Source organism: Carcharodon carcharias, chromosome 12 (assembly GCF_017639515.1).
Source record: "Carcharodon carcharias isolate sCarCar2 chromosome 12, sCarCar2.pri, whole genome shotgun sequence".
NCBI classification, from domain to species: domain Eukaryota; kingdom Metazoa; phylum Chordata; class Chondrichthyes; order Lamniformes; family Lamnidae; genus Carcharodon; species Carcharodon carcharias.
The window spans coordinates 49,435,437-49,445,546 of record NC_054478.1 but is presented as its reverse complement, the minus strand read 5'-3'; the positions used below and the strand labels follow the sequence as shown (position 1 = coordinate 49,445,546).

Below are 10,110 nucleotides of genomic sequence, written 5' to 3'. Positions count from 1 at the left end.
TCCCCTGTACTTTCCCCTCTCCCTGTCGCCCATTCCCTTTCCCCATCACTGTCCCTGCTGCCGTTACTGATGCACCCTCATCCTCCAGGGTCTGGTATCCATAGGGCTCCAGCATCTTCTTTTCCTCGGCTGTCTGTGATCTGAGCTAGGTCCTAACAGTAAGCCCTGGCTTCTGCACACCACACTTGTCCAGACGTGTTCCGGGCTGGCATGTTTTCCTGCTGACATAACAGTGAATTTGGCATTGGCTTGGGGGGGTGGGGGGGGGGGGGGGGGGGGGTGGCGGGTGGGTGGAGGGTGGTGGTGCTGCAGGGGTGCGATTCTGGTGAGGCTTTACTTTGCATCCCATCAGCAGGATGCAAAGAGGGTTCACGTCGGCCTCCAGCGGGATTGGTGCTCCGCCATGACAGAAACCATTGGATGATCCCACTGTGCCAGCGTGAAACTGATTTTTGGCCTTCTGACCATATTGTCTCCCTCGCTGTCCGCCATGATGCCTGACGCCCACTGGGCTGGAAAATTCCAGCCTAAGTGTCCCACTGCTGAGAATACACGGGTCTGATTAAAGGCTGAGGTTGCAGAAGCTCTCAAGTTCAAGTTAGGGAGAGTCCCCACGCTCCAAACACCCACCCTGCCCCTTCCTCATTGTGTCACTAGTGTTTTTGGGGGCAAGAGCACACAGACAACATTAGAAGAAAGGTCTAAGCAGCTAAACCTTGATAGGATACCTTTAAAGTCACATACATACACATCATGTTGTGAGGTTACTTGTAAAATAGTTACTTTTTAACATGCTGATCTTTAACACCAACTACTACTTGTATTTACATAGTGCCCATAATGTAATAAAACACCCCAAAGCCACTCACAGCAGCATTATTGAGCAAAATTAGACACCGAGCCACATAAGGCGATATTAGGGCCGGTGACCAAACCTTGATCAAAGGGGTAGGTTTTAAGGAGCGTCTTAAAGGAAGAAAGAGAGGCAGAGAGGTGGAGAGATTTAGTGAGGGAATTCTGGAGCTTAGGGGCTAGGTGGCTGAAATCATGACCTAATGTTCGAGGAATTAAAACTGGGGATGGTCAAGAGGCCAGAATTAGAGGAGTGCAGAGCTCTCAGAAGACGTTGGAGCTGGAGGAGATTACAGATGTTGAGAGAGATGAGGCCGTGGAGGAACTTCAAAACAAGAATGAGAATTTTGCCGCAAGGCTCAGTACTAGATCCCTTGCTTTTTGTTGTATATGTTAACGATTTGGGCATAAATGTAGAGAGCATAATTAAGAAGTTTGCAGACGACACAAAAATTGGCTGCGTGATTGATAGTATGGAGGATAGTTGTAGAGTGCAGGAAGATATCAACGGACTGGTCAGATGGGCAGAAAAGGGGCAAATGGAATTCAACCCGGAGAAGTGTGAGGTGACGCATTTGGGGAGTTCAAACAAGGCAAAGGAATACACACTTAATGGGAGAATACTGAGAGGTATAGAGGGAGCGAGGGACCTTGCAGTGAAAGTCGACAGATCCCTGAAGGTAGCAAGAGGGATCAATGAGGTGGTTAAGAAGGCATATGGAATCCTTTCCTTTATTAGCCAAGGTATAGAATATAAGAACAGGGAGGCTTTGTTGGAACTGTATAAATCATTAGGTCACAGTTTGGGTACCGTATGCAGTTCTGGTCACCTCCTTACAAAAAGGATATAGTTGCAATAGAGAGGGTACAAAGGAGATTTACCAGGATGTTGCCAGGACTGCAAAAATGCATCTATGAGGAAAGGCTGGATAGGCTGGTGTTGTTCTACTTGGAACAGAGGAGGCTGAGAGGAGATTTGATTGAGATGTACAAAATTGTGAGGGACTTGGATAGAGCAGACGGGAAGGGACTATTTACCTTAGCAAAGAGGTCAGTGACTAGGAGGCACAGATTTAAAGTGATTGGTAGAAACGTTAGAGGGGAGATGAGGAAATTCTTTTCCACCCAGAGGATAGTAGGGGTATGGAACTCACTGCCTGAAAGGGTAGTAGAGGGAGGAACCCTCAACTCATTTAAAAGGTGTCTGAATATGCACCTCAAGTGCCATAACCTGCAGGGCTACAGACCAAATGCTGGAAAGTGGGATTAGGCTGGCTGCTCGTTTCTCGGTTGGTGCAGACATAATGGGCTGAGTGGCCTCTTTCTGCGCCATAAACTTTCTATGATTCTAAGGCATTTCCTTGATTAGGAGCCAATGTAAGTCAATGAACACAGAGGTCGATAAGACTTGGTCTGAGTAAGGACAAAGGCAGCAGAGCTTTGAATGACCACAAGTTTATGGAGGGCAAACCAGGCAGGAATGCAATGGAATGGTCAAATCTAGAGGTCACAAAGGCACAAATGAGGGTTTCAGCAGCAGATAAGCTAAGGCAGGTGCAAAGTCAGACAATGTTGTACAGAACTGGAAATAGGCGGTTTTAGTGATGCCACAATATATGATTGCAAGTTCATCTCGAAATCATATATGACACCAAGATTACATTCATGTTTAGAGTCAGACAGTTGCCACGGAGAGGGATAGTGTCAGTAGCTAAGGAACAGAATTTAGAATGGAGACTGAAAACAGTGGCATCATTCTTCCTGACATTTAATTGGAGGATATTTATGCTCATCCTGTTGGATATCAGCTAAGCAGTCTGATCATTTAGCAACAGTGAAGAAGTCAAGAGTGGTGATGGTGAGGTAGAGCTGGGTGTCATTGGAATACATGTGAAAATTAACGCTGTGTTATCAGATAATATCACCCAGGAGCAATCTGCAGATGAGAAATAGGGAAAGGCCAAGGAGAGATCCTTGGGGGACAACAGAGGTAATGATGTAGGAGTGGGAAGAGAAGCCATTGCAAATTATATTTCAGCTATGATTAAATAGATAGGTAGGTGTAGTCCTATTCATCTGGATGACAGCGGAAAGGCATTGAAGGAGGATGGTTTGGTCAATCTTGTCAAAGGCTGAAGGCAGGTCGAGAAGAACAAGGAATTATAGTAAAATACAAAATTCTATTGGAATGCAGTGACATGATATATCTGCAACCAGAGACAACAAAAATTTCTTTTCACCTTGCATGTTTTGAATTTTAAAAAATTGCTCTTTGGATGTGAAGCCTATTTTGAGCTCACCCAAAGTTTCATTATAATTTAGTAGCTTTGGATTCAATCCTGTGTTTGTGTGTGTGTGTGCGTGTTTCTGTCTTTAGCTGTTGACTTTGTGGTATAAATTATTTGATGAGACCTTGTGACTTGTGGATTAATGTCATGCACCATTCATTTCAGTACTTATTCAACTAGTATGTGTAAGATTATGAAAATGCTGGAAAAGCTCTGTGGAGAAAAAAACCCAGAACTTTAGCCTGCCTTTTGATTTATTAGTCACATGCTACAGTTTGACTATAAATGTTTAAACTACAGTTGCTGAGTGACCCTGAAGATGTAAACCAAATGACAAAAGATGCCAACAGCAGTTAATTTAAAAAAGCAAATTTGCTGGTAGCTAAAATACACATTCCATGCTAGTTATTTAAATTATAAATAATTGCCAGTCTGTTCCATTTTTCTGGCACAACAGCAAATGTGGCAGGCAATTTGCATATTTATCATTGGTGCTATCCAGAATCTTCATCACATACAATAAATCCAATTAAGTTCCTTGTTCCCTTGTAGGCTTTGTCCTCCTCAACAGATTTTCTACCCATTGGTTATGCTTTAGTCGAGATGTGTTTTTCACTTTAAGCAGAAAACTTTTACAGATTGTGGTTGAGCACAATTCTGCTGCTGCTGATGGCCCACAGCACCTCATGGTTGCCTGGTCTTGAGTTGCTAGATCTGTTGGAAATCTATCCAATTTAGCACGGTGGTAATGCCACACAACACGATGGAGGGCATCCTCAATGTGAAAGCTGGACTTCGTCTCCACGAAGGCTGTGTGGTGGTCTCTCCTACTGATATTGTCATGGACAGATGCATCTGCGGCAGGCAGGTTGTTGAGGATATGATCAAATATGCTTTTCCCTCTTGTTGGTTCCCTCACCAACTGCCCCAGACCCAGTCTAGCAGCTATGTGCTTTAGGACTCGGCCAGCTTGGGCCACAGTGGTGCTACCAAACCACTCTTGGTGATGAACATTGAGGTCCCCCACCCAGAGTGCATTCTGTACGCTTGCCACCCTCAGTGCTTCCTCCAAGTGGTGTTCAAAATGGAGGAGTACTGACTCTTCAGCTGAGGGGGGGATGGTGTGTGGTAATCAGCAGGAGGTTTCCTTGCCCATGTTTGATCTGGTGCCTTGAGGCTTCATGAGATCCGAAGTCGATATTGAGGACTCCCAGGGCAACCTCCTCCCAACTGTACACCACTGTGCCGTCACCTCTGCTTGGTCTGTCCTGTCCAGTACATGTTGGTGTTGTCTGAGACACTATCTGTCAGGTATGATTCCATGAGTATGGCTATGTCAGGCTGTTGCTTGACTACTCTGTGAGACAGCTCTCCCAATTTTGGCACAAGCCCCCAGATGTTAGTAAGGGGAACCTTACATTGTTGACAGGGCTGAGTTTGCCGTTGTCATTTCCGGTGCCCAGGTCAATGCCGGGTGGTCTGTCTGGTTTCATTCCTCATTGCCTTGTTTTTAGCGGTTTGATACAATTGAGTGGCTTGCTACGCCATTTCAGTCGGTCTGGAGTCACATGTAGGGCAGACCAAGTGAGGACAGCAGATTTCCTCCCTAAAGGACATGAGTGAACCAGATGGGTTCTTATGACAATTGACATGATTTCATGGTCATCATTAGACTTTTAATTCCAGAAATTTAATTGAATTCAAATTCTGGCACCTGCCGTGGTGGGATTCAAACCTGGGTCCTGAGCCTCTGGATTACTAGTCCAGTGACAATACCACTATGCCACCACCTCACCCTAAGAGATACTTTAGAGGTACTCAAGCTTAGGTAACTGCTGCCATTTAATTACTGAGTAAATATTTAATATTATTGCACATATCCCTGGTAGAAGTAGTGAACCCACAGTACACAATAATAGCAAATGATGACAAAAAGATAATGGTGTTAAATGAGTTATGTCATCAAAAAAGGGAGAAAGAAACATCAGAGAACTAGGGCAGAATTTAATGCTGTCCCCCTATGAGTGTGCTGGGAGGTGAGGGGCGCCATTTAATTGGTGGCAAGGTATGGGGTGGAGAGCATGTTACCTTCCTGACACTCCCCCTATTAATTTAGGCTTGGGAAAGGTCAATGTCAGCTTCCCCCCACCGGAACACCACCACCCCCCCCACCCCACCTGCCCCCCACCCCCCAGGAGCACCCCCTCCTCCACCACCATCACCCCCCACCCCCACCCCATCCCCCCACCCAAGGATAATTGAGGCCCTTAAGTGGCTTCATCCTGCCGCTGCTGGTTTTCTACTGTGGCGGGCCTATCTATGGGCTATGGGTCGGGTGTCTCCTGTTCAGGCACCCAATGTCTGATGAAGGGCCCCACCAGTGGCAAGTGCCACTCCCATGGGAAGATTCTCCCCTGCCCTCCATGCCGATCTCCCTCCCTACCTTGTTGGGGCCTGCCTGACTGGCCCTAATAAGGCTGCCCCACTTACCTGGGTTCTGGGCCTTCATAGATGCTCCTGGTCTTGCGCCTACTGCAGTTCCAGCAAAGGAGTCACTGGGTCTGAAGAGCTGGCAGCCCTCTGACTGGCTGGCAGTGCTTGGAGGTGAGATTCTCGCCCAAAGGCACCAATAAGCCCCACGGCTCTTAATCCCATCGGAGCATCCAGAAATGGCCTCAGCAGGGTTGCCACTGGATTTCCAGCCTATGGACAGGGTTACCAACGTGGCCATTAAATTCAGCCCTTAATGTGCAAAATTTACTTTTCCAATGACTCCGTGCTTAAAGATCCCTAAACCAAGTGTTTACTGAGAAAGATGGAATCAGCTCATGCTAGAAAATGCCAGAGTGGTTCCAAGGTATAAAGCTATAAAGCCTCTACAAAACCAAAACGTTTATAAGACTATTAAACTAATTGACTTCTGCCACCTTTGACATGGTCTACTACACTATCTTCCTCGAAAACCTCTCCTCAGCTGTTCAGCAGAATGGAACTGAACATTTGATTCTTCTCTTCTTAACTATCCAATTGTATCCAGAGTGCCTTCAGTATGGCATCTTGTCCTGACCCTGCGTCAAAACCTCTGGATTCCCCCAAGGGTCTCTCCTTGGTTCTTGCCTATACATAGCAGCTGTACCACGTTGATGTTATCTGAAGATATGGTGACAGGTTCCACATGTATGCTGACTGAACCCAGCTCTACCTCTTCATTATCTCTCTCGACCCCTCCATTCTCTCTGTGTTCTCAGCCTATTTGTTTAGCATCCAGCCCTGGGTGAGCCGCAACTGCCTCCACTTAAACATTGGGAAGATTAAGGTCATCACTTTCAGTCCCTGCCACAAACTCCATACCTTCACAACCAATTCCATTCCCCTTCTCAACCACTGTATTAGGTTGAACTAGACTGCTGACAACTTTGGTGTCCTGTTTGATTCTGAATTGAGTGCCAAACCCCATTTTCTTTAATACCAGTCTCCATCTAAGTCTTGAACTCTGTAATTCCCTTCCTAAAACTCTCCACTTCTCTCTCCCTCCTCTAAGACCATCTTAAGGCCTACCTATTTGACCAAGCAGTTAATTACTCCTCCTAATATTTCCTTCTTTGGTGTGTTGAAAAATTTTGTCTGATTGCATTTCTGTGAAGTGCATTGGGGCATTTTTATATGTTAATGATACTTTTAGCAATACAAGTTGTAGATGTAAGAAACTTAAGCCTGGATGTTCCAATACTATTCCACCCCAAGTCAAGTGGGATAGCAGCTTGGAAACTGGGTGGGTGAAGCATGAGGCTTATACCATCTTCCCACTTGACCTAGATTTGCCTTTCCTGCCAGAATGGCCACCTGGCACCACAACCTCACCTTTGACAAGCAGGGCTGGGCTTAGGGGTGGGTGGTATGGGAGAGGGCCCAGGGCACTGTGGTCAAGTGGGGAAAGGGGTGGGCTGCAAAGATGACATGGCTGGAAACCCTGAAATGATGGTTTTATAAGAATGTTTATTCAGTATTTTTTTATTATACAGATCATAAGGAGAAGCTTGGGAAGCGAATCGTTCTGCAATCTGATGGGGTAGAACTTCCCTCACTCCCTGCCCTCAAATACTTCGACAGAGAGTTCCAAGAGTGTGCTGTTAGTTTGATTGATAGAATAACATTGCTGCCATTGGGAATGTGGGTCAGACAAATAACCTAATGAGCAGTGGCTGGAGGTGTGCTTGGTATGAACCTGGAGAAAGGAATGAAGTGTAGCTGCCACACGTGCATGCAGGATGGGTTAATCCAAAGGAGTATACATGGAGGATCACTGAGAGTGGCATGAAGATCACCAGATAGATTCACAGTTACCAAGACTGGTAATGGACACCTGATGAGTTCAGCCTGGCTTCTAAATAAACCAAACAAACTGTAAGGGAAACAGAAGGATCTCTATGTTTAAGGCACAGGCATTTGTTCAGCCTTGTTCAAGAGACAGGAATTTTTAAAAAGACACTTCAATATAGAGTAGCTGGGAGTGAATCATCATGTTAGTTGACGGTCAAGTTTCCTGAGAAAATGGTGACTTGACTTCATTTTTATTGGAGGCAAGAGAGTTCAGATATTTAAATGTGGGGTTTATTTATACTACTGCACATGTAAGCTCATAAAAATAGGTGGAAAAATATAAATTCAATATAAGGGCCCCATTTTTCCTAAGGCCTACCTGCCTACAAATAAATTAAAGGGGCACAGGATCTGGCCAACTGTCCCATTTTCCTGCAGCCCCACAGCCCACTGGAGAGGATTGGCAGTAATTCCTTGACAACACTGGAAGCCTCCCCTGATGCCCCTGCAATGAGCTCTCTCCTTCCTATTCGGCTGCATACCACAAGATTTGATTGGCTTTGTCTCAGTTCAAGATCAAATGCAAGGAAGACCATCAATTTTCAGGAGCCTGAGGCCTCTTTAACTTCTCCTCGCTTCTTATAGCGCTGCAGCAATGCAGCCCACAGCTTGCTGACAAGGATCCTGCTAGGAGACAACCTATAATAATTGAAGGTTTGGCCTCCCTTGCTGCCTATCAGGGGTCACGTGATTGTTCTTAGAGACTCTGACCAATGAGCCCTAAGCACGGGAAATCCAGGGTCACGGAAAGTTCTTGTTGAGGACCTGGTTCAAGCATGTAGCATCTGAAAAGCTCCCTGTAATAAAGTTATCTGTTTCTAGTTGAAACCTGTCCAGTACGTCAAGTCATTGCACAGCCCTACATGCATAATGACATCGACCAAGGATCATGGCAAGGTCAGGACAGCACTAGAAGTTTTGACTCCATGGGAAAAGGGGAATGCCAACATTGAACTAGAATTAAATAACAAGAAAGAAAGATTAGGTTGATGAAGTGATCCTGAAACCACCTCAGAGTAAGCAATTGTCACTTGGAAACAAAGGCAGAAATGTGCAGACCAGGTTTTCCAATTGTAAAGCCAATCATTAAAATGAATAGGTTACCATCGGTGTTACAATCTGAAATGTAACTTCATAAGGGATGCAAAATGTATGGTTCCTGTTATACAACATGCCAGATTCTCTTTTCCTTTCAGCTGACCAACTACCACCCATTTTACATCTTCACTGAAATTAAATTCACTCAGCCTGGGCTTAAATGTAAAGAGTCTTAAGAAAAAGGCAAAATAACTCATGATTTCAATAAAGAAGAAAGCCAAAATTTGTTGCAGGCTAACAATTTAAGATGATCCAATAACAGAAAAATAAACTAATGAGAATTTATGTTTGTAAGTATTAAATGCATGTTTACATTTTAGGATGCTTTAGAAAGTTCACATTGCCCTCTAACTTTCAATTTGTTTGTACACAGATGACACATAATAGAAAATTGCTTTTTACTGCTACAAGACTGTCCTATTAGAGCTAGTTGGTGATTCCCAACACTAGCAGGCCAAGATCAAGACCATATGAACTTCTGGACCATATGTATTCTCCTTCTGGGAAGAAAGAGGCCTGGATCCCCCAGCAACAACAGCACTTAAGGTAATTTGTAGCCTTTAAGAGTAGACAGGCATCCAAGATGCTCCCCTGAAGCCAAGGAAACATTGTCAAGAACGGTAGCAGAGGTCCAAGGTGGGCAGATACCAGCACTTATGCCAGAATAAACCTCCCAGCACATTTTTGGCTTCATTGCAGTTAGGCTGCAAATTATTAACAGCCTGGTAGAAATTTCTACATGAATGGAAAACTTGTAGAAGTCTAGGAAAAAATTGATTTCTTAAATGATTTCAAGTTCTTTATCTTATCTTGGAAGAATTCTAAAATTTCTTTGCTGAATTATATTTATGAAAACAGCTTAAAAGCATCCCACATACATGCATCTGAATACCCTGCTCCAAATGATCCCCATGAGTAGAGACAAGGGGCTGGGTTTTCATTACCGAGGCAGGTCGCGCAAGTCAGGAAAATTCCCAGATCGCCCCAACTGCCTCAGGTGAATGTGCCCACAAAGGCGGGATCTTCATTGCTTGGGGTGGGTGCAAGCTGCAGTCATGCCAGCCAAGCCGGGAAAGAGATCGGAGCCAGCCAAAGGGACTGTTGGATGTGGAGGTGGGCTGCTTAAAAGGCCTGTGGGACCTTGTCCCAGTTAAAATAAAAACAGAAAGGCCTTCCAGCTCTCACCCATCATACCCCACACACTCCCCATGCCCCATCCATGCCACTCATGCCAGGCTATGCTCCCCACCCACCCTTCCACGGCCCCTCATGCCCCCATGTCAAGCCAGTGGGGCCTTTTGAACTCACCTTTTAAAAGGTCCACTTATGCATACTCCTCTGAGGTGCCATGAATCACGCCTCTTTAAACACATAGCCCAACTCCATGAAAATTGTGAAGGAGTAAGACATGCCAACGTTTGCAATGGAGCCGGCCAGGTAGGGAGTGCAGGCTTGTGACCAGAACCAGTCCACAGCCTTAAAAGGCACTCCT

The 10,110-nt window shown here is 45.2% G+C and overlaps 1 pseudogene; it reads left to right on the top strand.

The window, feature by feature from the left end:
- Positions 1–1,055: 1,055 nt before the first annotated feature.
- LOC121284672 overlaps positions 1,056–10,110 on the top strand; it is a 48,198-nt pseudogene continuing 39,143 nt past the window's right edge.